Here is a 13304-nt window from a genome sequence, read left to right as displayed (position 1 = left end):
GAAAAATGTATATTTAATTCTTCTGCCAATACAATAATTAGATTGTATTTTTTATTAAATTGTGTGAGTTCTGTATATATTTTGGATATTAATACCTTATTTGTTATATAGCTTACAAAACTTTTATTTTATTCTGTAAGTTGTCTTTTCATTATTTTGTTTCTTTTTTTTTTTTACGGATGCTTTTAAGTTTTATATAGTTCTACTTGTTGATTTTTGCTTTTGCTGTTTGTGCTATAGGCATCATATCCAAAAACATTATCGCATTGTAAGATGGATTTCAATTTTATTGTTCTGCGTGTATTTTTTCAGTTTTCCCAGAACCATTTTTTGAGGGAAATATCCTTTCAGTTTGGGATTTTTTAATTGATTTTTTTTAACTAAACTCCATTGTAGTCTGAGAAGATGCTTTTATAACAAATTATTTAAACTTACTGAGATCTGTTTTATAGCCCAGAATATGGTCTAATGTGGTAACAGTGTATTCTATTGTTGTTGGGTAGTTTGATCTATAAATGCTAATTAGGACAAATTGGTTGGCAGTATTGTTAGTGGCTTTTATGTCCTCACTGTTTTTCCATCCACTTGTTCTGTCAATTATTTAGAGAGGAGTATGCAAGCCTCCAACTTGGGTATTTTAAAATTTCTCTGCAGCTATACTGGTTTTTGCTTCATGTATTTTTAATATCTGTTTTAGGTACAAACATATTTATTTTTATTTTGTTTTCTTGGTGAATCGACCTCTTTGTATTATGAAATGACCATATATATCTCTGGCAATATTTTTAGCTCTGAATTTACTTTGACTGATGTTAGTATAGCCATTTGAGGCTTCTTTTCATAGTGTTATCATGGTGCATCATTTTCCATCCTGTTACTTCTAACTTAGTTTCATCTTTAAACTGTTTCTTACAGGCAGCATGGATTTGTGTCATGGACTTTTGTCCAATCTAACAATCTCTGCCTTTTAATTGGATGATTATACCATTCATATTCAATATGATCATTTATTTCATTTTGTTTTCTATTTGTTTCAATTTTTCTTTGCTCTCTCACCCTTCTTTTCTGCACTTTTTTGGAATAATTGTGCAATTTTTATGAGTCCCTTTTAGCATCTTGTCAGTTTATGAACCATAACTCTTCATTTTGTTATTCTAGTGGATGCTTTAGGTTTATAGTATATATCTTTAGCTTGTCACAATCTACCTTCAAGTGGCATTTCACCCCTTCCTCTATAATAAAAGCAACTTGCAACAATATTGCAACTCCAATTCCACTCCCTGCCAAACATTCTAATCCCTTATATGTTGTAGGTCCCACAATTTATTTTTACTATTTTTAAACATTCACTTGTCTTTTAAATAAATTTAAGTAACAATTTAAAGTTTTATATATTTACCTACATAGTTATTATTTCTGGTGATCATCATTCCTTTGTGTATAATCAAATTCACACGCTGTACCATTTTCCTTCTGCCTTAAGTATATCTTGTAGTGTGGGTCCACCAATGATCGTTTCTTTCAGCTTTGGTATTTTTTAAATGTTTCAAATCTTTTATTTTATTTAATTAATTTATTGGGGGGTTGTAAATAAGTTTATTTATTTATTTATGGAGGTACTGAGGATTGAACTAAGGACCCTTTTCATGCTAAGCACACGCTCTACCGCTGAGCGATCCCTTCTCCCCTCAGCTTTGGTTTTTTTTTTTAATGTCTCTATTTATTGTAATTTGTCTTAGTTTGTTTAAATTGCTATCACAGAATAACATAGACTGGTTGACTTATAAACAGGAGAAATTTATTTCTTAGCTTCAGAGGCTGGAAAAATCTAAGATCATAGTAATGGCAGATTTGTTGTCTGGTGAGCACCTAATTCCAGGTTTACAAAAAAACCATCTAGGTGCATGGCCACATAGTAGAAAGGGACAACTCTGGTGTCTCTTTTATAAGGGTACTAAATCCATCGACGGCTCCACCCTCATGATCTAATCACCTTCCCAAACCATCATATAAGGCATTAGGCTTCAATATGTGAGTTTTAGGGGGACACAAACATTCAGTCTATAGAATTCCACTCTGGTCCCTCAAAATATATGTTCTTCTCATATGGAATATATGTTCATTCCATCTCAACAGCTCAAAATGTCTTAACTTGTTTCAGCATCAACTCTAAAGTCTAAAATTCAAAATCTCATCTAAATATCACTTAGGTCATATATGGGTGAGACTCAAGGTATAACTCCTTCTGAGGCAAATGGCTCTTCAGCTATGAATTTGTGAAACAAATCAAGTTATGTCCTTCCAAAATATAGTGATCAGACAGACATAGGATCAACATTTCCATTACAAAAGGGAGAAATAGGAAAGCAGAAAGAGTAATGGGTCCTCAGTAACTCAAAACTACAAACCAAACTCTATGAATAATAAGCCTCAAGAATACTCCGCTTTGGCTCAGCCTTCTGCCCTCCAGGTCCACTGGGGCAGAAATACCAGTGGGATGGTGGTCCTGCCCCACAGCTTTACTGGGCAGGGGTTGGGTTCCCAGAGCTTTGGGAAGAAGTCACCTGGCCTGTTGAAAGTGAGGTGGGGGTTTCCTTTTTTGAAACCAAAGAGAAAGCCTTTATGATCTATAAATTACCTTTGGGGTCATCCTCCCCATGTCACATTACTCTTGGTCCATTCAGGCTGCTGTAACAGAACATTGTAGACTGGGGCAACTTATAAACAATAGAAATGTGTTTTTCACACTTCTGCAAGCTGGAAAGTCCAAGATCAAGCCTCCAACAGATTCTGTGTCTAGTAAAAGCTCACTTCCTGGTTCACAGACAGCCATCCTTTTGCTGTGTCCTCACAGTGGGAAGACTGAGAGAACTCTCTGGGGTTTCTTTTGTAAAAGCATTAATTCCATTCATAAGGGCTGCACTCTGACGACCTAATCACCTCCCAAAGTTCCCTCTCTTAATTCCACTGCACTGGGCGGGTAGGATTTCAAAATATGAATTTGAGGAGGATACATAAAAACAGTCTATAGTATAATTTATGATGAATAAAGAATTCTAAATTCTTTTCTTTTCAGTACTTTACAGACTTTGCATCATTATCTTTTTGTTTGCATTGCTTTCAATGAGAAGTCTGCTACAACCTTTATCATTGTTCTTTAGTGAAGTATGCATTTTTTTCTAATGTGTTGTCTAAATTTTTTTATTATCAGCTTTGAACAATTTTATTATGATATGCCTTTCTGTAGTTTTGCTCATGTTTTCCCTGTTTGGGCTTCATTAAGCTTTTTGGATCTGTGAATTTAAAATTTTCACCAAATATGACAATTTCTTGGCCATATTTCTTACATTTTTTTTCTTCCCTCTCCCTGGGTGCTCCAAATACACATGTATTAAAGTGTTTGGAGTTTTTCCTAAACTCACTGATGCTCTGCTCACTTTTTTCAATCTTTTTACTTTCTGTGTCTCATTTTGAGTAGTTTCTATTTCTATTCCAGTTTGGTAAGTGTCTTAGGCAGAAAGTCAGGGTGCATGTGAAACTCATCTCACGTGTTTTTCCTTTTTTCAAGGATCACAACTCTGTGATACCTAGAGTCTAATACCTAAAAATAGTTGCTTGATAGGTTTTTGTCTTGTCTGATTTGTATGGGGGAAGTGTGTGTGTGTGTGTGTGTGTGTGTGTGTGTTTGGTGTAAGTTCAATACCTGAAATTACCATGGCTGAAACAGGAATTATTCCTAACATAGATTTTTGAATAAAAACACAAGCTCCCTTAATAGATTGAAAGCTTTCTGGAATCCAGAGCCATCTATTAAACTTTTGTGTAAATTAAGTATACTATTTCAATTTAATAACATTATAAATAAATAAATCTTAATAATATGATGTTTTAAAATGTTTGTATAAATATAAAGTAAATGACCAAAGATAGGACATGACTTTCAAGATTATTCAAAGCATTCAGTTATTGGCAAATGTGCTTTTAAGACCCTACTGCCCTATTTTCAATTTCAGATACACAGACGGTCCAAAGAGTATACAAACAGACACAGATTCTTGTTTCAAGTCTTTTCAAATAAAAATGTATCGGTGTTCTAAAACATTTTTAAAATGTAGAAAATGTAAAGATAATGAGAGAGACTATGCTTGCCTAGATGAAACTGCCTGTAGCTGAGTGTCTGTATCCACTGGTAGAGCATTAACTAGAGTAACTGACATAAAAGGCAGAGCAGAGGAATGATATTAGCAAGAGGGACAATATTTGGAAAGATGAATATACATTTATGTCTTCAAGCACACTGGAGGATGTGTTCTGTTTTCACTAAGTCCAGAGAATTTTTCACTAATGTTTCTCATCAAAGAAATGTTTTAAAAATATTTTATGGTATGATGGCAAATCTTTGTGTATTGCTGTGGTAATTGTTAGCCAATGGTAATTATATTATTTCTTCAACTGTTAGAGATTTATAAGGGCATATGCAGCCCAGTAAAAATTTGATGTAATGTCCTAGGCGAGTTCCGTTTTCCAATAGCATTGCTAAACACGTTCCACTAGATGGCAACCTATATCTATTCAATGTTTTCAACCACAAAGGATTTCCAATTTAATGTTGCAGACCTGAACCCTGGACTCCTGTGAGTAGGAGGACCTCTTCACTCACTCATTTTCCCATTCAGTACTTTCAGAGCATCTACTACACTCAAGCCTGAATGTTAGGGATTCAAATATTAATTAAGATTCAGTTGTCTTAAATGTTCTCACATCCTCCTGGTGAGGACTGACAAAAATGTAAACTGCTAACTAAAACAAAATATTAAGTATTATGATGAAAAGAATCTCTGAAATCTCCTGACTTTAAGAGCATATGAAGTATTTTTCAACTGCTTTTATCTCCCCCTAGTATCATATTTAAAAAAAAAACTGGAGTCAATTTTATAATAGGAGGGTTAATGTTTAAAAATTAGTCTAATGCAATACATAGTTCTTGAGCATGTGATTGTATATGTGCAAACCAAGATATTAGGTGCTACCGTGGAAAACACATGACTCCTTTTTTCACTCCCCTTCACTGCTTAAGAAATTTGTAACATCAGATAGGGGAGCTGAAACAAATGCACCAATAGCTATAACATGGGAAATACTGTATGACGAAGACTTACTGTTTCTGAAGAGAGAAAGTTAGCTTTAGTGAGGGGAATCAAGAAGGTCTTCATTTGAGAAATTCCAAGTAAGGAATCTTTTTAGAGCAAGTAATTTTTCAGTTGGTAAAAATGACTGGGAATCTCACTCCAGCCAGAGAAACAGCTGAGGGGAAACATCATTGGTAGAAACCCCCTGACCTGTCTACAAGGCTTTATCCAATTCTAACAGCGCTGCTGACTGACCAGCCCTCAGTGCTTAGGTGGGTCAGTTCAATTTTCTTTTTAGAAAGCCCCCATTTTCTTTTCCATTAATGAGTTGACCAGACATATGTAATCCCTATCTCTAATCTCACACATAGTCAGTTCCCGATGAGGTGATGGGGAAATACGAATATGTTTTATTTAGGTAATGGGAATGCTGAGTTTTGGGCTAAAGTATAAGGTCTGGTTAGAGGCTGTTACAGGTTGAATTGTGTGCCCCCCAACATTCATATTGTAACAGAGGAGAACAAATCTGCCTCCACATTGGATCTGCTCCTTTAGTTTTGACCACTGTGCTCTGTTTTCCTTAGCCTTGCCAGCTCTGCACCTTTTAGGAAACAATGTTGCCTTTAGCCTGAAATAGACAGGAGAGCCTCTTCTAGAGGCTCTGACCTTTACCAGTGTCAGCACTTCTGCACTTAGGTGGAGATGGCAAGTTGCAAAACAGAATAACCTTTGTTTTGTTGGAGGTTTACAGGGGCACCATGACCTGACCCACAAGGACGGCTGCAGGAACAAAGAATTCCTGCAGCAAGAAGTTTGCAACAACCAACCACACCCCCTCCCCTGTTTGTTTTTGTTTTTTGTGTAAAAGGAGCTTGTATCCTGACTGGAGGAGAATGGTTCTTCAAGACATTAGTCTGCCATCCTCTCAGTCTGCCAACTTTCTGAATAAAGTCGCTATTCCTTGCCCCAACACCTCGTCTCCCAGTTTATTGGCCTGTCTTGCAGGGAGTAGAATGAGTTTGGATTTGGTTATAATGCAAGAATTGTGCCAACTTATTTGTAAAAATGACTTCCCGAAGCATCTCTGTGTGGTCTTACTCTATAAAATTATACTAGCATAATGTGTGTGTGTCTTCTAGAGATGACATTTTTCAGATTACTAGCGTGGAAGATCTCTATATATCATAGGCAATGAGAGTCCTTGTGTCCCCTGGGCCTGGGCTTGTAAAATGAGTTTGTTTTTTTTCCCAGAAGAAAGTTGCTCAAAACCAACTCCAAATACAATTTAAATGCATTCCACTGGAAGCTGGGGGAGCATTTCATGTCGCATGGATTTAAATACTGATTTAGCAGCCAATATCTAATTTTAACAGTCACTTTGCTTATTCCAAAAGAGCTGGGAATGAGGTAATAGAGGGAAGGAAAGTAACTGTCCAGTATAATCTAAGACATCTTAGTTACCAAATAAACATGGCCTCACTCGGAGTATTCATCAATTCGGGAAGCATTAGAGCGAGTCTAACTCTGGGCTTCTCCTTAGAACCATGTGATGTTCAGGTCACACTCCGGACAAATTAAATCAGACTCTCAGGAAGTGGGACCCATGCTCCACCATTTTTTAAAATGTCCTGTTACTTTATTAAACATAAGGCTGAATCCACCCTTTTCTTTTTATATTTTTGCCTTTTGGGTTTTTTTAATTTTTAATTTTAATTTTTCTTAAAAAATGTATTAGTTTCCCAAGTGATTTCAATTCACAGCCCAGTTTGAGAAGCACTGGTCTATTAGATAGGATTACCTGTTATATGGTAACAGCAAGTTCCAGTTAATCAACTCAGTTCATTTCGATCACGTGCCAGACTTGGTCCTGGGGGCTGGGACACAGGCCTTGCCTTCAAGTATGTCACAGTCTAGGCAGAACCTGGAGGTGAGGGATGGCAAAGAGCCACAGACTGCGTGTGGAACCCCAGTTCCAGTGTGCACCAGTGAAAGGAAGAGGGAGGGGAGCATCCTGGTAAATATTTGATAACTGTCCTGTTTTGTAGCTGGAGAAAACTGAAACATAAGTCTAGAAGAACTCACTAGGGGAAACATTTTATCTCAGATCAGGATGAGAAGCCAGGAAATTGGCTTCTTCCCTGCGGATGGTACACTGTTACTTTTGCCTCTCGGCTCCAGCCTCCACTAAGGATTTTAAAGCAAAACAAAATCCAAAAGAAATCAAGAAGGCTTTTTTTTTTTTTAATTGCCTAAAGACAGCAATGTATTTCTAGATAAAATTTGCATAATATAATGTGTTTAAAATATATTCTAAAAACAAGCACTAACTTGAAAAAAAAGGGTTTTTCTCTTAAATGTTGAGAACTAAAGGGCCCTGCCAGGCAGCAGGACAAGATTTTATTTTATAAGCCAAAGGCAGCATTCGCTTAAGGTTATAATCTGTAATATTACAAAGATATTAAGACTTTTTTTTTTAACCAAAATCTGATAAATGATAAACCACACTGATTCTTGTTTCTTTATTTTACTTTCTTTTTCCCCCCCCCCCACGGAGTGGCCCACTCTACGCTCTTCCCGGAGTAGGATCCGCATTTGCTCTTTCTTTCCACTTTTTTAGACGAGTGTCATGAAGGGTAGGAGTGTCGAGTCCCAGCTCTGCTCAGGGCCCTGGGACTACGTGTCCTTGTCTGTAAAATGGTGACAGTAAACACTGGGCTGAAAAGCTGGAGTATTACCTTTAACACATGGGAAAGAGCCATATGCAGGTTTTTACACTTACAAAAGCTGATAACTGTATGAGTAGCGGGGACTAGGTGTCACTCTTGATTCTCTAAAGTCCGTTTAGAACATCTGCTTGATGTTACCACGTGTTTCCCGAATCAGCTGTGCTCGGGCACCCTTCTCTACTATTTGGAGGAAGCCATGCAGTGTCCAATAACACTGAATCAGCAGATTCATCCAGAGTCCCTGCATTGTCAATTGGGGAGGGGGGAGAAACTTCTAGGTATTAGTGAGCCAAAGCTAAATCAGAAAAGAATATAAGAGCAGTTTAGCAAAAATTTTACACGTCCCACAACAATTTAAAACATAAGATAATTTATATTCTAGCTTACAATGAGCTTCTCAGATATTGTCACAACGAGCGCAAAATCAAAAGTTCATTTTTATGATCCAGTGTTCACTGACGAAGTCCACTTGTCTTGCCCATGTATAGAGTGAACTAGCATTTTGTGTGTGAGTTCTCTGTGGCTTGACTCAGATAATGACAGACCTTTGGCTTTTACGCAGGACTTGGGAGTTGCCCCGCGGCTGTGACCCTGGCTGTGATGGAGCTGTTACGTAGAGATGCTAAGATGCGCAGGAAAATTCCAGAACATATGGGAGAATGTTTGCTGGAAAATTACTTGGTTAGAACCTGACAATCTTACCAGCGTCCTGGGGTTGATGAATACCGTCACTGAAGAGCAGCTTAATTTTAAGGTAAGTGAGGGGTTGCTGTCTGTCTATTGAAAGAGGCCAGTTTGCCATGAAGTTCCCAAGGTATAAACATTTCTGACTAGTGCCACGAGATTTTCTTGTCTATCGTATGAAAAACTGATCAGGAAAAGCTCTTCATTTCATGAACATGGAAAGAAAACAAATACCAAGACGGATTATATTTTTTAATTTTGTAAATACATTTCTGAACCAGTATCAAATCTAGATTAATGCATCTGCAAGATTTAAGCCGTTTGTATTTAATTATTTCACTGCCCTAGGGTCATAACTTGTTAACCAGTATATTCCTAGCTCTGAAACTATTTTTTGATTACCCAGCCTTGAAGTTAAATAATTTAAATGAAATAACAACAGCAGACCTTTCAACTTGATGCTGGAGTTTTACGTGAAAGCATCAAGGCAGTCTAGACGCCTGGCCTTACTTGGTGGTTTTCCAACTTGCCAGTGTTATATTTTTTCCCCCACCACGAGGGAGTCCTTTGACAGAGACAGGCAGACAGGGGACACGACTAGGCCTTGCGCTCATGAGAGCAGCAGCTCCCCCTCCCCCACCTGGCACGGCCCCAGGGTGGACACAGGGGAGATGATTTAAAAAAACACAGCAGGACCAATTCTTCACTTTCCCAGAAAAGGGGAACTTGGGGGAGCAGCCCCCTGGAGAGGCTGTACGTGGAGCTGAGTCTGAGCCCCACCCCCAGCAGGCGGGGGCTTGCTTCCCCCACTGACACCCCCTCCCTGTCTGCACTTGGGTGCCGGCAGGAGGCCCAGCCAACAGAGACCCTGGCTGCACAGAGGGACCAGCCACCCTATATCTATCCGTGTTTCTACACTGTGTACACTGTTGTGCTTTACAGCCCCCACCTCCAGCCTCAGCCTGAAGGCTCAGGTGGGCAGATAGACCCCAACCCCCAGTGCACCCAATGGGCTGGGTGAGATCAGGCCCCAGGACAGAGTAAGCCTGCCTCTCACCGGCCAGGACCAAGGGGCCATTGAAATAGAAAGGCCAACACTGGACAAGATGCAGGCCGGTGGGAGCAGGCAGGGGTGGGGGAACCTGGGGTGAGGCTGAGAGGTCAGGGGTGGCAGGTGTGTCATGGACCAGGTGGGGCTGGACAGGCATGGGCCATGTGTAGATGGGGGCAGGGTCGGGCAACTCAGCACAAACAGCTCTGCTGGCTAACTGGGCCAGTGAGTACCACTGCCTGGGGTCCCCTCCCACCCTGTGCAGGGCTGCCTCCAGCCCCAGGGGGGCCAGGCATCAGGGGCCCAGGCTCCAGGTGTGCACGTCGGGAGGGCCGCTGGTGTCAGGTGGGCTGGGCTGGGGGGGGCAGGTGTGTGACATCTGTGGGCACATCCCCGCAGGTGGTGGTCAACAAGATCAGTTGTTCTCGAAAAGAAAGCAGGTCATCGTTGCTGTTTGTTGGGAGGTCAGGTGGGCCCAGGTAAGATGGCAGCTCATTGGGGTTGGTCAGTTCTGGGAGCAGATCCAGGGCTGGTTCTGGGGCCTCCCCTGCCCCAGACGGGGGTTGCCCATCATGCCTGTGGTAGCACTGAAGGCCAACTTGCCAATGAGACCCAAGTTCACTGGGCCCAGGGGCTGCCAGGACCCAGGGGGAGGTTTGGGTGGTACAGCTGGGGCCCTGGGGGGCCTCCAAGGTTGGGAGCATGCAGCCCTGGTGGCCTGAGGTTATGGTCCAGGTCGAGGTGACCTGCTGGTGCCATCTGACTTGGGAGGCAGGCAGCAGACCTCTCTGGTGTCTGGGGCTTCTAGGAATGTCGGATTGATAAGGGACAGGAGGGGGCCCTGGGGTGAACTCAGTAAGGATGGAGGTGGTGGGCAGGAAGGAGTTGGGGAAGGTCCCTGGTCCCAGGAAGCTGGAACTCTGGCTGGGGTAATCGCCAGGGGCAGGAGCTGAGGGGGGCTGCAAGAAGATGAAAAGGGTGGCACCAAGCCCAGGGCTGGTGGCGATCATCTCCATCACGCTGGGCATGAGCACAGGGCGGGGCTCACGGTGCAGCAGCGCTGCAGCACTGGCCCATCTGGCTCCTCCTTGACGTGCACGTCAGGCTTCACAGGCACCGGCTTCACAGGCGCCGGCTTCCCGCTGCACATGGGGCCGATGATGATCTCCTAGTCGGAGTTCTGAATGTAAATGAGGATGCTCGGCATGTATGGGTCCACCTCCAGCAATGCTGTCTTACTGCACACGGGGCACCTCCCGGTCCCTTGCTCACAGCTGAGCTGTAGATTTGACTCTAGGTTGAAGCAGTGTATGTGGTGACAGTCGTGACCTTGGACAGGGAGCTGGATTCTGCGGAAGGTGATGGGGCACTTGAGTGACACCTTGATGGCTGTCATTCCACCTTGTCCTCTCCACTGGGTCCAGGGGTGCCAGGGATGGTGCCGCTGCTGAAGTTCCGCTTTATCTCAGTGATGCAGCGCTCAAGGGCAGGAGGAGGCCCCGCAGCACGGAGCGGACGGGGGGGCCGGCACACCAGCTGCGGCACGAAGAGGTGGGAGCAGCAGCAGGCCGTGACGGCGATCTGGACGGTGTTGCGGCCCAGCTGGCACACATGCTTCAGGTATACGGGCTTGTGGGGTCTTGCTGTCACCACGCTCGATGGTGGGTGGGGTGGTGTTGATGCTGACCTGCGCAGAGGCCGGCCAGTTGGTGTTCATCTGCCGGTCCTCGTGGTGGCAGCACTTGATTGCAGCTCCAGGTCAGGCCTCAGCATCAGGGTCTTGTGGACAGAGTCTCGGAGCTGGAAGGCGTGGTTGCTCACGGCCAGGTTGTGCTGCGCGTGGAAGGGCTCAAGGACCACACCGTCCCGCTCGGGGAAGGTCAGCTGCAGCTCGTCACAGGGGCTGCCAGAGGGTGACAGGTGCGAGTTGCTGGGCTTGAGGTCAGGCAGGAAGGGGGATTTGACCTCCTGGCTGGTGGACGTGTAGGGGACGCTGCTGCCGGGAGTCATGGGCTGCGTGGGGCTCCCTGGCAGTGGGGAGCTGGCGTTGCTGGGGTCGGAACATGCAGGCTTGTAGTGCAGCCCTGCAGGGTGGAGGTGGGCAGGGACTGGCCCCCGCCCTGCTGCAGGGACAGCCTGTGCCCAGGGTAGGAGGAGACAGAGCTGGCCAGGGCCAGGCGCATACTGGGTGGCGCTGGGCCCATACTGGCCTCCTTGCGGGCATTGCTGCCCAGGCTACCCCTCACTGGAGTAGGCTCTCTTGACCCCTTGTCGGGGTAGTGCCTGGACCTGGCGAGGCCCAGGGTACCCAGGCTGGGGCAGGCGCTGCCCTGCATTCAGGGGCACCATGCCCGCTGCCTGGGTGGGGTTCATGCCAGAGGGGCGCATCAGGCCTCCCACGCTGGCAGGGTTCCTGCTACTGGGGAAGCTGGGTCTCGAGGGACCTCTGTGCTGCAGGAACCAACTGTTAAAAGACTGTCCAGCCCTGATTCCTCTGTACGGCCCAGCTCCTGGCTCTGCTCCTCCTGGAGAGCAGCCACAGTAGCCGTGACCTTGGCAGTGGTGGTGGTGGCAGCAGCAGCAGCCTGGGCTTGCATGACGTCGGTGGAGGGCCATGTGACATGTGAGGGCAGGCCCAGGCCCTCCGCCCTGCCCCCAGGCTGCCTGCATACCGGATGGTGAAGCATTGGGGGTGGGGGGCCGAGGGTGGGCCCCCTAGCCCTACAGCCCTTGCTGCCCGTAGCCCTTGTTGGCGCCACCCTCCCCAAAGACCTGCTGCCTGAGGCACTGCGGGGAGTTCAGGGCGGAGCTGCCTCCTGTCACGCTGGGCAGCTCCATGATGTGGGAGGCTTCCGTGCAGGGCCCAGGGGGTCCCCAAAACCTGGTTCTGCGCCGCACTGCGACTCCCTTCACGGTTGTGACCACAGACAGAGATCTTGATGGCTGAGTGGCAATTTGTAGCCAAGGCACCGCCTTATAAGGAAAGGGACCCATAACCGTGTGGCACAGGGGCAGGGCAGGTTTCATGGGGTTCCTGGGGCTCATCGCCTTGGGAGCAGCCTGAAGGCCAGGTCTGCGGGCTGAAGGAAGCATCCCTCACCGGTGCTTACATGAGACTCAGTTTCACTGGCTCCGCAAGGCCTGGCCAGGCCCTCGCCTCGCCCCCCGGGGCAGGGGGCGGGGGGGGGTTAGCATCGCTCCAGGCGCTCAGCCCGCCCTCACCTGCCACCCCGCCAGCAGGCTCCCAGGGCACAACTGCCTATGTTGAATCTTAAATGAACTTCTACTAATCATAGTTCAGATTAGCCACTTCATTAAATCATCATTTTTTTGAAAACATATGTTCTTAGAAATATGCCTGCTTCAGGTTTTGTTGTCAGATCCAGGGCTGAGGAGGGGCTGGGGAGGGAAAGGATGTCAGACGTGCGTTCAGGCCCCTGGCAAACTCCCAGAGATGTTTCCCGTGTCTCCATTCCACTGCCAAGGGGAAGATGGGGGCTCTGGCGCCCACACCACTGTCCACACCGTGGTCCTCTCCTGCCAGCTGCAAACTGCGTGGCAGTTCCTGTGGAGTCCATCTGCCAGGGAAGACTTCTTTAACAATCTCCTACTCCACTCTCAAACAACAATTACTATTAGCAAATGGTTCAAGCCACTGCCCAGATTACATACAATTTCTATTAAAAAAAAAAAAGGCACAATTTTACTCAAACC

At 44.9% G+C, this 13304-nt stretch overlaps 1 pseudogene; it reads right to left on the bottom strand.

The window, feature by feature from the left end:
• Window positions 1–9931: 9931 nt before the first annotated feature.
• LOC102517317 lies at window positions 9932–12645 on the bottom strand (annotated as a pseudogene).
• Between the last annotated feature and the right edge of the window lie 659 nt (window positions 12646–13304).

This window comes from Camelus ferus, chromosome 30, assembly GCF_009834535.1.
Source record: "Camelus ferus isolate YT-003-E chromosome 30, BCGSAC_Cfer_1.0, whole genome shotgun sequence".
NCBI classification, from domain to species: domain Eukaryota; kingdom Metazoa; phylum Chordata; class Mammalia; order Artiodactyla; family Camelidae; genus Camelus; species Camelus ferus.
The sequence above is the reverse complement of the archived record's forward strand: the minus strand, read 5'-3'. Positions and strand labels throughout refer to the sequence as shown.